The sequence below is a fragment of the Leptosomus discolor genome, chromosome 16 (genome assembly GCF_034619465.1).
Source record: "Leptosomus discolor isolate bLepDis1 chromosome 16, bLepDis1.hap2, whole genome shotgun sequence".
Classification (NCBI taxonomy): Eukaryota; Metazoa; Chordata; class Aves; order Leptosomiformes; family Leptosomidae; genus Leptosomus; species Leptosomus discolor.
Window position 1 is genome coordinate 11,196,694 of NC_141406.1, and position 14,173 is coordinate 11,210,866.

General features: G+C 38.4%; 1 protein-coding gene across 1 annotated transcript in view; it reads left to right on the top strand.

Moving 5' to 3' along the window:
- Positions 1–14,173, top strand: part of LOC104353746 (transmembrane protein 132D) — a 269,150-nt gene that overhangs the window by 54,782 nt on the left and 200,195 nt on the right. The window lies entirely within an intron of this gene.

A 14,173-nucleotide genomic window follows, 5' to 3' on the forward strand; every position in this document is an offset into this window, starting at 1 on the left:
ATGTCATTTTAATGCTTTTGCTTTCCTTCATTTTCAGTGGTTTGTCTTGGTTGATTTATTCCTGGATATTTCCTAAAGAGGCAGGCAGTAAATGTCTGTACATTTTGTGACTTGTTTGAGCAACTCAAACCATTTTTCTGCAGCCAGGAAAGGGGTCTTAACTATTTCTAGGCTGCATGCATAGATATGTAAAGAAGCTTAGCTTAATTTGTAAAACAAGAAATAGTAACGTAAATTAGATTAAGTAATCAGTACTTTTCTGTCTGGACTTAATTATATGTTTGTTGTCTTCCAAATACAGGTTTAATCCTTATCTTTCTTATGTAATAACACAACAGTTGGTAGTGATTTGTGGATCATGGTAACTACACGTAGAAATATTTGCTCAATTCCTCAACTAATTTTTCCATTTATCCAGTGATTTGATTATTATCCAAAGAGGACGATGAGAGGTAGCTAGCATGTTCAAAAATGCTTCCTTATGAATGGCTAATGTCAAGCTTTAAACGACCTGCCTTTATTATGAATGTACTAGATTAAAAAAAAAAAATCCACTACCTCTTTTACATGCCATTAAAATCGAGACACAGTAGCTTTCCTGTGAAAGTAATATTCAAAAAGTAAGATGGAGTTTGAGAAGAAAGGGTGGAGGCTTTAAATTTTTTACTGTTTAAATTTTGAAGGATAACATAATCCTTTCTTATGATTTTATTAGATTTTTTTCTTTTTACTTCCCTGTTGTAGTGATGGGTTGAAAAAAAGGAATTTCACTTTGGAGAATTGGTTTTGGGTTTTGGACAGCTGAAAAATCAGTTATTCGCACAGATTTAGTGTAGAATATACTGAACTGTGGCATCAGTTCTATTAATTTGTTGCCCATGGCAGAGAGGTTGGAACTGGATGATCGTAAAGGTCCCTTCCAAACCAAACTGTTCTGTGATTCTATGCAGTTAGCCCTGATGAATAAAATACAGTGGCCAGTACATGTTCCAAATGCAATTTAAATTGGGTAATGCCTTTCTACTGGTTTTCTGCTTGCAGACAAATCCTACCATCTGTCTTGCTCTACCTAGTAGATACTGCTCTTTATTCTGTAGGCATTCAATTAGAGAACTTCATCTTTTAATGTGTTATTTACAAGCAGCAGTGTGAAGGGTCAGTCAGTTGTACAACTGAAGCATCTATTTAGTACAGACTTTATATATACAACTTGATATGTTTGCTTGCAGTATGATTTGCTCTTAACTACACACAAATTTAGACACTAAAAATTAGTTAAACTATTTCAAATGTGCATATGGATTCATGTGTGCAAACATGCATTGAGACACTCATGAGGAGAATTGTTTTGAATGTTCAGAGAACCTGCCCATAAGAGCTCGCTATGACAGGAACTTCAATTTGTGCTCTTTATAAGTGTGAAGACCTTTTTGGCAAAAGATGTATCTGTAATTTGTTTTAAATGTAGGATTATTGTTTCTGAGCTTTCTATTGTATGACTTTAACCAGTGCTTCTGAAATCTTTTGTTCAAAGCTTCTCAGTGGGACTAGAATGCAAAACTATTCATGTCCAAGTAGCAGGGATTTTTAAGTATCCAAGATAATTGCAGGGTAGGGGAAAATAATCTTGAGCATTTTGTGCTTCTTGGGCAGCTCCCCTGCAGTCTTTATTGTTGCTGAATTTCAAACACCCTCCACATTCTCCAGGAGGAACTTTCCTGCAATTAAATAGCCAGAGTTTTTGGCTCCATATATCATGGCATCCTCCTCAGAGGATTCTGACTGTCACATGCAGGTATAACATTACAATTTCTAGTCAGGCTTCAAGAAAACAAGGTATGTAGCTGAGGCAGATTTTAATATGACCTTTAGAATCTGTGAGGAGATATGAAACTGGCTCAACATTGACAGAACAAACTCCTGAAGTGCCAATGAAAACATTGGAGACTTTGTCAGGCAGACAAAAATAAAAAAAGAGTTCTAGCTTATCTTTTTATTTAATGTGTTCACAGAGTGTCAAACACTGTGGCATCTCTATTAGTATCAGCTTATCTAGAAAGCACTTTTAAATAGGTATGAGAAAGACAATGATTTGAAAAGGTGGAATCAGTTTCTGAGTAAGACTTTGGAGATTTGCATGAGCAAAGAACTTTCCCTAAGTTTAGTTAAATGAATACTGGGTAAATTCAGGAGTTCATGCCCTTTGGAGTTTTCCTGGATAGCAGAAAAAAATATTATGGGGCTATAAAATTATAATTTCAAACCTCTTAATTCTTCTATTATACTTTGGCAAAAGCTAAGAGAATAGCACGCTGCGGTTTATTTCCAGAACAAGAACAGGAAGAATTTTAAACGTACAGTAATATGCCATGTATCTGTAAAATGTGTTTCGAAAGAGGCAAAATATTTCATTACAAAATAAGCTGTCAATTTGCAAACTGACTGTTTTTAAAAAATAATAATAATAGTTCACATCCCTGTAGAACAGTAAGTCAGACTTGCAAAGATATTTTAAGTCTGAAAAGATGCATATGATGCATTATTGAATATTTATAAGTACTTGACCTGGTTAGTGACTTGCAGTGAAATTCTACTGGTATCTTTAAGGTCTAAATATATTCGAAAAATTAACTCCTAAGCAAATAAATCTGCAATCTCCAAAGAGTCATAATCCGTTGTGTCTCTCTCTTGCACTGGAAAATCAGAGGAGTAGCTTCTCTCAAAAAGGTTCGGGAGTTTGCCATGCTAACCTGTTATTGCAACAGTGTGGTTGACTTAGTTGTGCCTGGATTAATGCAAGGGCAGGCAACGAGCTTCATATTTGTGATCGACCAAGGGCTTGAAACTAATGCAGGTCTCTGCATGGCGATGACTCCAGGAGCTGCTAGGCAATCTGGAATAACCCAGCAGCCCCCTGCCACCAGAAGGAATTGATCCCACTCCTCAACAGTGGGGCTCTGGTGTGTAAGTCTGCCCGCCTGTGCACACTCTTGGTGCCTCAGCCAGCCGCTTACTGAGCCAATACAATGTGCTAATTCACCAGGAAAAAAAGGAGATTATTTCTGCCAATCTAGATGAGCTAAGTCATCTCACCTGAAAGAAGGGATGACCACCCAATTTGTTTAGTGGGGAGAGCACAATTTTGCAACTGGGAGGATGCAAGAGAGGAATGAGAAGAGAGGAGCTGCTTAGCAGCAAGTTTCAGACTGGACCATCTCTTCTACTCAGTTATGATCTGGGAGTGGATTATCATGGATACTACTGGGGATGATAAAGCAGTTGAGGTATGGCTAGCTGCACACACAGCTGTTTTCATTACCTCTGCAAAAAAAGTGCATATTAATTTTCCCTCTCTGGTGTATATAGAGACAACATACCATGACTGATGCTATTGGAGATAGCTGAGCATCTGTAAGCATGCTACCAGCCTGCTAGGTGTTTGTCATTCAGTGGTCAAAGTTAGACTCCTAAAAAGCTGCCTGGTTAGTTATTTTGATGTTTGTGTGCCTTTTTTTCAGGCAAATTCTTTTTCTGAGACACCTTAGCTTCCTACTTAGTTGACAAGGAGATGAAAAGGATTTGGAACGTGTCAGGGTTACAGATGTACCTTGTAGCAAAGAGAGAAAACTTCATGCAAAGGCTGAAGACCTCGTGATTCAGAAGCTAATAAGAACATGTCAAGAATGTTCTTGCTCATCTCCATTAATGAGTATAGCCTTTGTATTTGAGGAAAGTTGGTGAGATATCTTAGTGGTTGCTGACAGATTTGGACTGTATGTGTTATTTTAGGACAGCTTTTCCAGACAGGAGTTAAACCTTTGTTTACTGAATCTTCTAAGCAGGAGGACCCTGTGGATTCAGGACACTATGCATTCCCATGTTCATAGTGTGCCTGTACCAGAGACCGTGGTGATGAATAGAAATACCAAAGAAGCAGTGTTAATTAGCTCTGGCTATGTTCCATGCTACCAAACTCAGATTCTTTCTGGTATCTCTGCTTGTGTGTGTATATATGTGTGTGTACATATACATATTCTATGGTGCGCTCCCATTTCTAGACTTTTCAGGTACAAATATCCATTAATATCTTCACTTCCTTCTGAGAACACACTCAATTTTTTTTTAAGTTGCACTTTCTTTAATGAATGTAAAATGGGTATGTATTTAGTGAAATATTGCTGATTTTATTGACATTCCCGGAAACTTACTGCATGTACCAGCTTTATGGTTTTATTTAAATAAGACTTAAAAAAAAATAAAAGGAAAATCTTTTTATCTTGTTAGTGTATGTGGCAATAGAAGATCGATATTGTAACTGTAGGTTGTACAAATTCAGTGTTAGGCACAGAGCCTTCATCAAGATGTAGCAGCATGATACGGATTAACAAATTTTAAATGAATTTAAAAAAAAAAAAGTACTCTGGAGGGAAAGCATGATCAGCCAGCAGCCAGAAGCACTTTTGTGCTGCAGTTCACATGCCATTGGAATTGGATTAAAGTATATAGACGTGGCTTGTCTCATAAAAGCCCATCAGCAGAAACTGGCCTATTACTTTTGCTGAGTCAGGTGTTAATTTAATGCTTAGAGGTTTTTTCCCTCCCATCAATACTGGCCTGGTAGCAGTCCCCAGTATCCTTGCAGGAAATGAAGGGGGAATTTTGCAGACATTTGAGGCAGAATCTGATCGGCTTCTGATTGTCTGAACAGGGTCTGTTTAAGCGATATGAGGCTTTTCCATGTGCAGTCCTGTATTTCTGTCTCTGTCATGAGGAATTTGACAATTCATGTTGGACTCTGGGCACTCTGCACTCCTCCACTACCCAGCCTTACTTTCCTTTCATTGGTTCCTAAACATAATTGTACTAGAAATAGTATTTAAGTCAAGATATTCCTGGCAAGAATTTCAGCTTTCTAAGTTTGTGGCATTTTTTGGGTTTGGGGTGTATGTGCTTGTTTCGTTTTTCAAAACTTTGAAATCTTTACAATTTGTTTCTTCCTATGCAAGTAGAGGCATTAAGAGGGAAGGGGGGACAGAGAGGCGGACTATTGCCATTGAAAGCCTGAGAATCTTTCAGTATGTTAGACACTGAAGCCCTGGTCTCTTAGTTCTTTCTCCATAAGGATGCCTTGAACCTTAAGTGGGTAGCACCTAGCCTAGTACTATTTTCATTAAAGAGAGATTCTATCCTTTTATGGTTCATTAAAAAAATGCATCAAAACTGCAAAAAAGGCCAAGAATGGTGCGTGTCAAGATGGCGCAGTGAGTTAGTGGTGAAAGCTCACTGTTTGCTGTAAGCAATGACACACTCAAGAGACTGATGCATTGTCGTGTCTAGTACGTTTTACTTCTTGCATCACATGCAGTCGATGGATTGGGGACAGCCCTCTGTGATTGTTGATGTTTTGCATCTGCAGTGTCAGAAAAAATTTCTTACCCACTCTTTCCCTATCCGCCAGTAGCTATCATGAATGCCACCTTGGCTTTTTTTTCTCCCTCTGCTGTGTTTTTCTTACTGTAAACTTTGTGGTGCCCATCACCACTTTGCCCTTTCCTGTTCAGGCTGACACCAGATCTTGTGTGAAACAGTGCCATATCCTTTTATCTTAATACTTTCCTCTGTAATTTTTACTGTGCTGCCTTTTCAGGTGGGAACTTGCCTTTGTTATTTGAGCTTTCTCTGATCATTTTTGTATCACTTGGTGATATAAAGGTGTCTGCGGCCCTTTTATTTAAATGATTTCTTTATCTGTCTGTCAACGTGAATAATAAAATAACTTCCGGATTGTTCATCTCTCTCCTAATGAACGATGAGACGTAGTCTGTCCTGACATCAATGATTAATTTACAAAAGTTTCTTCAAACTTCAGTAAAATGGGATATTCAAAGAAAATACTGTGTCATCAGACTATAGCGCTGTTGTCAAAAAGACCTTATCTGACTGATAATCAGGCCCATTAAGGCAACTGGAGTTCCTGGGTTGATACAGCAACTGGGAGTACAGTCTGCATCCATGAGTGCGTATCAAGGATGAGCACTTACAAACCCATCAAGTCAAATAGCAGAGTTAAAGTATGAAAAGTGCTGGATGAGTATATGACCTTTAATGATCCTTGGAGTTCTGTGTAAGGTTATGCATACCGGTTATGCATGCCAAGATCAGATGCCTGCTCTCACTGTAGACACAGAGGCATGGAAATCCTTTGATGTCATGATTCAACTTTCAGACTTATCATTTATGGCAGTCCACAAGGAGTTCCTGACAGGCAGGCTTGTGAAATTGATAGATTCATTTTGGTTTTGGTTTGTTGCCCTGCTTTTGAAGCATCAGATAGTGGCTCATGTTAAGACTGAAGATTGTTTCTGTGGTGCCAGTTGCTTTGTCTGATGGAAGCTTCCTTTCTAGAAGACCATTTTCTGAATGTTTTTCTAAAATTCTAAATTTTTCTGTAAAATCAAACTTTTGTTTGAGTTCCTGTGTGGAAGAGGTAGTGTGGAGACACCATATAATATAAGACATTGGATAAGTCATAGTAACATCCTACTGACAACATAAATAACCACTGTCATGGTCACAGCAGTTGAATGTTCCAGTCACACACTTGACGGTGTGTACTTGCTCTGGGATACAGTGACAGTAGGTACGACGTCTGTCATCCAGATTTACTGTCCCCCTTTAGGTAAAATCAGAAGCTTGAGCCGAAGGCCTTGAAATGCTTCAGTGACAGTACTTTGAGATGGGCCAAAGGATACACCTCTGAAGATGGAGTATATTTCTTAATTGAGCATCACTGCAGATGTATTTCCTGTTTTCTGATTCACCATTGTGTTCAGAGACCCTTCTGGGGTGGATTTCATACTGTATTTTATTAGGAGATTTTCTTCCTTTCCCACTGAGGTAGTGGAAAATTCTTTGTGGAGTTAATAGAGAAACTGCAAGATGGACTACAAGATTTCTCAAGAGGAGCAATCTAGCAGGATTGATAACGCAGAAGCAAAAGTGATTAGGATGTACTTTGATGGGCAGGCTGTAACATTGCATCTTGCAAAGGGGTCCAGCCTCTGTTTCAGCAAAATATTAACTGACTTGTCTTTCTGTACAGGAATATTTGCATGAAATTTAAGCACATTGTGGCAGGGTACTTCCTTCTTTGCAGGGCTCAGCAATTAAAAATTCTTTCTGTTTCTGACTGCAGTAGCAATGCTTAATAGCTTTCATTAAAAGAATGGTTTGAAAGTGTGTATTCCTCTTAGAAATGATGGTACAAATGATTTGTCTGCATCTGTGCAAAGTTTGATTTGCTTTATTCAGCATCTACATTGTGGCTGTCACTTCATGTCTGTTGACCTCTAACAATACTCCAACTTCTTTAAAATTCTCTTACAAGAAATGAGGAGTCACCATTTTACGAAGAAGCTCTTCTAGTCTGTGACTGTGATGTTCATGTAATCTTTCCCTTGCTTTGTAACAAGCTCCACACAGACATGCAGAACTGTAATAAGAGTTGTAATAACTTGGGGAATGGCGCGGATGTTGGCAGGTTGGGAACAGCATTGTTCTCAGAGAAGAATGATAATTTCCCAAGGATGAAACACTTACAGGGAATGTTATAAAGTGAAACAGACAGAGCAGTCTGAAATGCTAATAAGGAAAGGACTTAAAAAGAAATTGGTGACTTTTGGCTTTGAAGCCATTTTTCTTTTTAATTTGCTGCAGATAAATGCATGACACTTGGGTTCCAGAGTTCTAATTTTGTTTTCCTATTTGTGACACATTGGCTTAGCCTTATCGCTGTTCTGTTGGTACTTGTCCCGTAGAATGATGGTGTTTGTTACCGAAAGCAGGAGATTTGTTTGGAAACTGTTCTCTAATGGTGTGCAACACTAGGAGGAAAGATTAGGGTTCCTGATGCCAGATAGGCTGGATTCTTTTATTTCTGTGCTGGTATGGAAGATAGATGCTGGTACTCCTCTTCCAAGCAAACAGATGAAGAATGGATGGGAATTCAGTGCTCCGGTGTGAACAGTGATAGCAACGCTTCAGTCATTATTTCAGCCTTATGTGTTACATGGCTGTAGAGGATATAATGTGATCACTGAACATTTTTATGTGTAATAATGTCTTCATAAGGAAATACTTGTTCTAAGAAATAGGTCATATTCGGGATAGGAAGGCTTACCTGTTGTACTGTTCCTGTGAAGTGTAGGCAGGAGCTTGCCGGCACTCTGTATCTCTGCGCTAGAGATGAGATGGCTCAGCTTCCTCTGTTGTTTGTGGCAGAGACGTTGAACAAGAGTGGGGGTTTTGTTTTTTGTTTTTTTTTTTTTTTGCCTGATACAACAAAGTAGTGGAAGACTACAGGAAAATCAGCTGATTTAGTCCTCAATCCCACTTACATTTTCAGGTTTTATCAAGAAAATCACTGTTGAACATCTTTGAAATGTTCATGTCGAATACTGACTACAGAGAGGGATTAGTGATTTATGACTGGTTTCTAGCCCTGAATGCATGCTGCCTTTATGGCTTTTGGTAAATCCCATCGCTATTTTGTCATCAATTTCCAGCTCTTAAAACCTTATCTGTTAACTTGGATTGTAGATTCTTTCAGGCAAATGCTGCTCCTTCTGATGACGTCTGATTTTGTTTAAGGCTTCTGGTCACAGAAGTAATAAAGATTTAATAGGGTAATTAAATTCCCAGAATCAATGCTAAAATGAGATGCTAACTAGGGAAGAAAGCTAGCCTGTCCAACTGGATGCCAAGCAGGTCACTTATGAATGCATATAACATAGTATAACCTAACAGAAATTTAATCTTGGAGTTTTTGGTTTAATTTTTTGCAGGGAATAACTCCAGCGTGCAAATTTCAATGTGGTTAGCTGTGGGATAGATTCACGTATTTATGGCAACGAGTCATTAAAATACTTCCCTGACTCTGTGTTACTGCACAGAATAGGTGTGCAGCTGTGTGAAAATGATTTCAAAGAAAATAAGTACAGTAAGATCCTGGGTGGGTTTGCAGGTTTTTGATCATGTGGTGCAGTGTGTTCCCTGCTGTGGGTTTCATTTGTTGCCCTCCAATGCATCTGAGCTATCGATGTCCTTTACAGCCTATTGTGCTGTGCTGTTCTCCATCTATAGTGCTCCATCCCTCTGGTCCTTTGAAGGAAGGAACATGACAAGCAACCAACAAATCCTATAAGATGGAAACGATCCTACTCAGATATTCATGTAATGCAGACTTAATTGACCCTGTCCATGGTAAGTAACAGATACTGGCAGGGGAGGTCATCCCTCTATTAAGAACTGAGATACACCTGGGGATGGTATTCACTATGTTTGTAGTTTGCCTCACTTTTGAGCATTAGGGGATTCAGCCACTTATCTAGGTTAAGACTGAAATGTCTTAATTTTCCAAGCGAGCATGAAATTTTCTTGAAACAGCTATCCTTGTGACATTAGATTCTGGATCTGGAAATAGATCACACTACCAGATTTTTTTTTTTTTTTCCTGGAGATTTTGGCTAAAAAAAAGTAGGAGAGCAAAAGTGTTCAGAAGATTCAAGGAGAACAGCTGAAACTAACTAAAAAGGTAAAAATCAGTTCCCAAGATACAGCAATATACTTCATCTATTGCATTACAAGTCTCAGCTTGCAGCTGGCAAGACAATTTTCCTAAGAAGTTATTCCCTTCAATCTACAAGAAAAAGGAAATTTATCTATTTTTTTTTTAAATAGTAGCATTATCTAATTGATTGGAAGAATGTTTTATTTCTCATGAATGCTGGATGATTGTGGGTTGAATAGTTTTAAAAATAAAGTGACTGTTAGGGTAATGAAGTCCCAAGGATCTGGCAATATAGAATGAAGTTAGTGGTCTGGCAGATTTCTTCAATTTTCTGAAGCCATGGTCAATAACTTTGCAGTAAAACAGATCTATGAATAGTGTTTTTGTCATTGAATGAGAGCTGCTGTTACATGATATTAAAGAAATAAAGATTTAAGATTTTTAGCCTGACTGCAGTACAAAATTAATAGCCTAATGAAGAAAGCAGTATGACCTTTTGCAAGGTAAATGCAGCATGTTTACAATGTCATGTTCAGGAATATATCATATGTGCAGGCTTTGGCTGTGCAGGAGGAGACTGAATGTGCTGCCTGCCTTTTTTTTTTTTCCTTGGATTTTTTCAAATTCACTGACCTGCAAAGAATTTGCTTCTTCCATCAATGACAAGTATTTTTTAAACAGTGTCAGTCCGGGGAAGATTTACTTAAAGAGAGAGGAAAGAAAACCGTCCTACAACAGCATCTCTTTCCAGGTGGCCACTGATTGAAATCCTCAACAAACCATTCACAGCATGAGCGTTCAAATACAGATGTAGTTGTAAGGGATTGAGAAATAATAGCTCCTGGCATAAGCCACAGCATCAAAATTAGATTTTATTGGTTTGCTTCAAACTGTTGGGGATCATCTCCTGCGTCCAGAATGCTGTAACACCACTCTGCAATTGCAGTAGATTGTCTTCAGCAGATCTTGCAGTGAAGCAGTTTACTCCACTGGAGGGTCAGCCCCTTGAGATTCAGTAGTGCTGCGAGGCATTGCCTGCTGTGGTCCTCTGGAAGAATCTGCTTTTTCCTCTGCAATGTCTCAGCTTAAGATAAACTGATCTTACAGCTTGCCCCAACTAATCAATTCAAAGTTGAGTGGATCTCTATGGATCATAGGAATCTGTCCTTATATGGATAGATTAAACTCCTCAGAGTTTGTTTTAATCCAGTATCACTGCTTTTTCTGTTGACACAGAGTATGACGTAGTCTGTGCCATATATCCACATAGAGAATTGGTAAGGCTAGTTAATGTACTGCACTCTTGCATTGAGATTCACTGTGTGATTCTTGTCTTATTTATTCAGGTGGGTTATTCCTGTGGAATTTTGATTATGATGGTATAGGTCTATTGTAATACTTAGGGTAGATGATACGATTTAAGTCTTTAAAACTGCTTTTATGCTGAGTCTCATCCAGTAACACAGAAAATTGTGATCTTCTGCAATTCTGACTTTGTAAAAACATGTATAATTTTTACAAAAATAGTCATGGTTGCAATTAAGGATGCTGATAGTTGTTTTTAATTTCCTATCCTTCAGAATCCGTAATAAACTTTCACGGTCAAAATCCAGATGGTACTGAAGAGTTCAGTGCAGTTTTTGAGAATTTTTTTCTATTTGTGCTGATTATAACTCTCCCCAGATAAAAGTGTAAAATTGTTTGAATTTTTGGCCTTTGGCTGTTTGGAAAGCTGCTGTCAGCTTCCAGCATAAGCCAATTCATATTCACTGCACGTCCACAGCTTGGTGGTAGGGGGAACTGTAACAGCAAGCAGACCAGTTTGCCATTGCCCAAAAATTTAAAAGCCAGTGGACCCTCCTCTGTCTGGTGAGATTGTTTCATTTTTTAATAGGCAGTTCATCTTCTGTGGTTTCGTGTGGGTTTTGTGGGTGTGGTTTTTTCTTTTTTTTTTTTTTAGTTTGTGTTGCTCTCTTATTCCAAAGATTCATTGATTTACAAGCTCTGAGGAACATTGTCCTGTGGAGATGGGAAATACAGAGGGAAGATTTTTAATCCCTTAGATAATTAAGCACTAAAATAAATGATTAAAAAATTATGAGGCGAAACACTCTGTTAGTTTTAATATAAAAATAATGTACTTCTCCCTGTGGAATGCAAGGGAGGGAGCTGCAATCAAAATAAGGGAAATAAAAAGTTGAATACCCTGAGCTTTTTGCCTCTAAGTTGCCTCCTTGATGTCTCTCTGTGTTTAATGACGCTTTACCAAGCTGTTGGGAGGAGTACAAAATGAGTGTGGAATTTATAAATGGGGCATTAGATGGAGGAACGATGTTATGGGCTGGGTGATCTGAGGAGTACAACAGCAGAACAGATTTCACCTTAGGGCAGGATAGGAGAGATGCATCCCTGCAAATCTAAGTACTAGCAAAGCCATTTAGAGTTAGAAGTCTTTGTTGGGGGATTATCTAGAAAAAGGTCTTTAAAAACTTCATCTGCTCTCAATGAATATCTGGAGAGAGAGTAGGAGCTGAATGCTGAAAAGAGCAAGGTTAAAATAAAGGGTGATTTTGCATGCAAAGAACATCTGCAGTTTACTCTTGATTGAAAACAAACAGAAAAGCCTTGGGCGTGACTTCCTCTAAATTCAAACAAAATCTAAGCTGAATTTTCCACCTCTAGAGATCATGGGACATCAGCCTTTTATTGCTGTTGCATTTACAGTCTCCTTTGATGATGTGTGCTGAGGTCATTTTCCTGATTCTTCAGAGGGAATTTATTTCACATTCCAGGTGGGGTTTAATAGTTGACATTAACTGAACTTTTAAAAGTAAGGTTTTATTTTAATTGTTTGTTGGGAGAGGAATTTCAGTTTTTTCAAGATGGAGAGAAAGATTTCCAAAACTCTGAAACTCTTCTCTGCAATCCTTTGTTCCTGGCCTGTTTCATTCTGATATTTGTTTATTCTGTCTTACAGCTGCATGATGTCTGCCCTTATCTAGGGTTTGGTTGTGTTTTGGTTTTGTTTGTCAGGGAGGGTTTTGTTTTGTTTTGGGCGGTATTTTTAATAGCCAGCAGGTTTTGCTTTTCCATCTAGGAAGTTCTTTGCTCTCATTTTCCTATTTATTGTTTTGTGTTATGTTAGTGCCTGGAGACCTTAACTGAGATCATGGCCTTATTCTTATAGGTGATGCTCTTATATAAATAGTAAGGTAAGTCTGCTGCATTTGCAGTCTACACAGACAAAGGGTGGTGGGAAATAAATAGTAATACCCTTATTTGTTGGATATAGAACAGCAGTAAAGGAAAAGCAACTTGTCTGAGATTGGACAAAGTCTATGGCAGAGTAAGATCTGCATTAACTCCTTTGTTGTGGAGGTGCCTTGATTGACATGCTGTTTATGGGTAGCATCAGTGTGGCTTCCTCTCCTGCAATGGCGAGTTCCCCTCTCAGGTTATACAGCCCACAGGTAGATAAGATGATTGCTGCTGTGAGAGGCGTTTTCCAGATTGTTTTTGGTGGACACAGTCTGAAATCAGAGGTTTTTAGGAACTTAAAACCTTCCCATAGGATTTGAAGGTAACAAGCCTCTTCAATCCTGTTCTAGGATTTGCAATGAATTGCAGTTCATAAATGGTAGATGGTAGTTAGAAGTAACTGACATCAGTTAAGGCCATGGCAGTACTTGTGACCCAAATATTTATTTGCTCATCATGCCAAACAAAAAATAAGGGTTAATAAAGCATTTGTGGACTAAAGCTTGGGAAATGGGGTTGCCTTTCAATGCCATCTGTGGTTAGCCTTTGCCACCTTTCTGAATAAGGATAAGGATTTGAATCTGCTATGGAAAAAAAAAATGCACTTTATTTCACAATTAGGGTGTGCAGACATAAACACAAGGTTCAGATGTTCAAACAGGAAAGGTCGTATTGTATATGCATCTGTATTTTTTAACAGTGTATGTCTTTGCTCTTTGGGACTGACAGTTCCTAGAAAGGATGGAGAGTTTATTCTTTAATATGATAGCCTGCCTCAGGTAATTGCTCGATGGCACAGCTAAAATAGCTATCTTGCAGTAAGAGAGGCTCAGTGTCATTGAAAATGTTCTTTCAGTGTGCAGTGATGTACAGCCTATGGATAATGCAGTTGTATTAAGGAACAATGTAGGGTTAGGCAATAACAGTGGCGTGAATCCTGATAGTTATTTACACAAAAAACTTCTTTTCATAGATGAAGTGAAATAGAAGGGACTATAATTTATATAATAAATAAAGTTCCTTTTGAAATCCTCTAGTGTTGGGGTGTTGGTTATTGTGTTAACTATTCTTAAAGCAACAGTGAATCTTGTCCAGGAAACCACTTAAAGTCCATGTATTGCTTGAGAGTGCTGAAAAGAAGGTTGAAGTGAACTCTTAAGTGGTCAATGTGCAGCATTTCATGTAAAATGATTGCCTTGGTTTCCTGTACAGGTGCGGCTTGCTTTAGTGATCAAATTCCTTCCTAAATGTGTCTGTGTGGTGATCTCACGTTGCAGGTGCTGACTGGGTAATTTTGCTCTCCAATAGTAAATATATTGCAAGTGAAGGTGTGAGCTTTGGCATGGG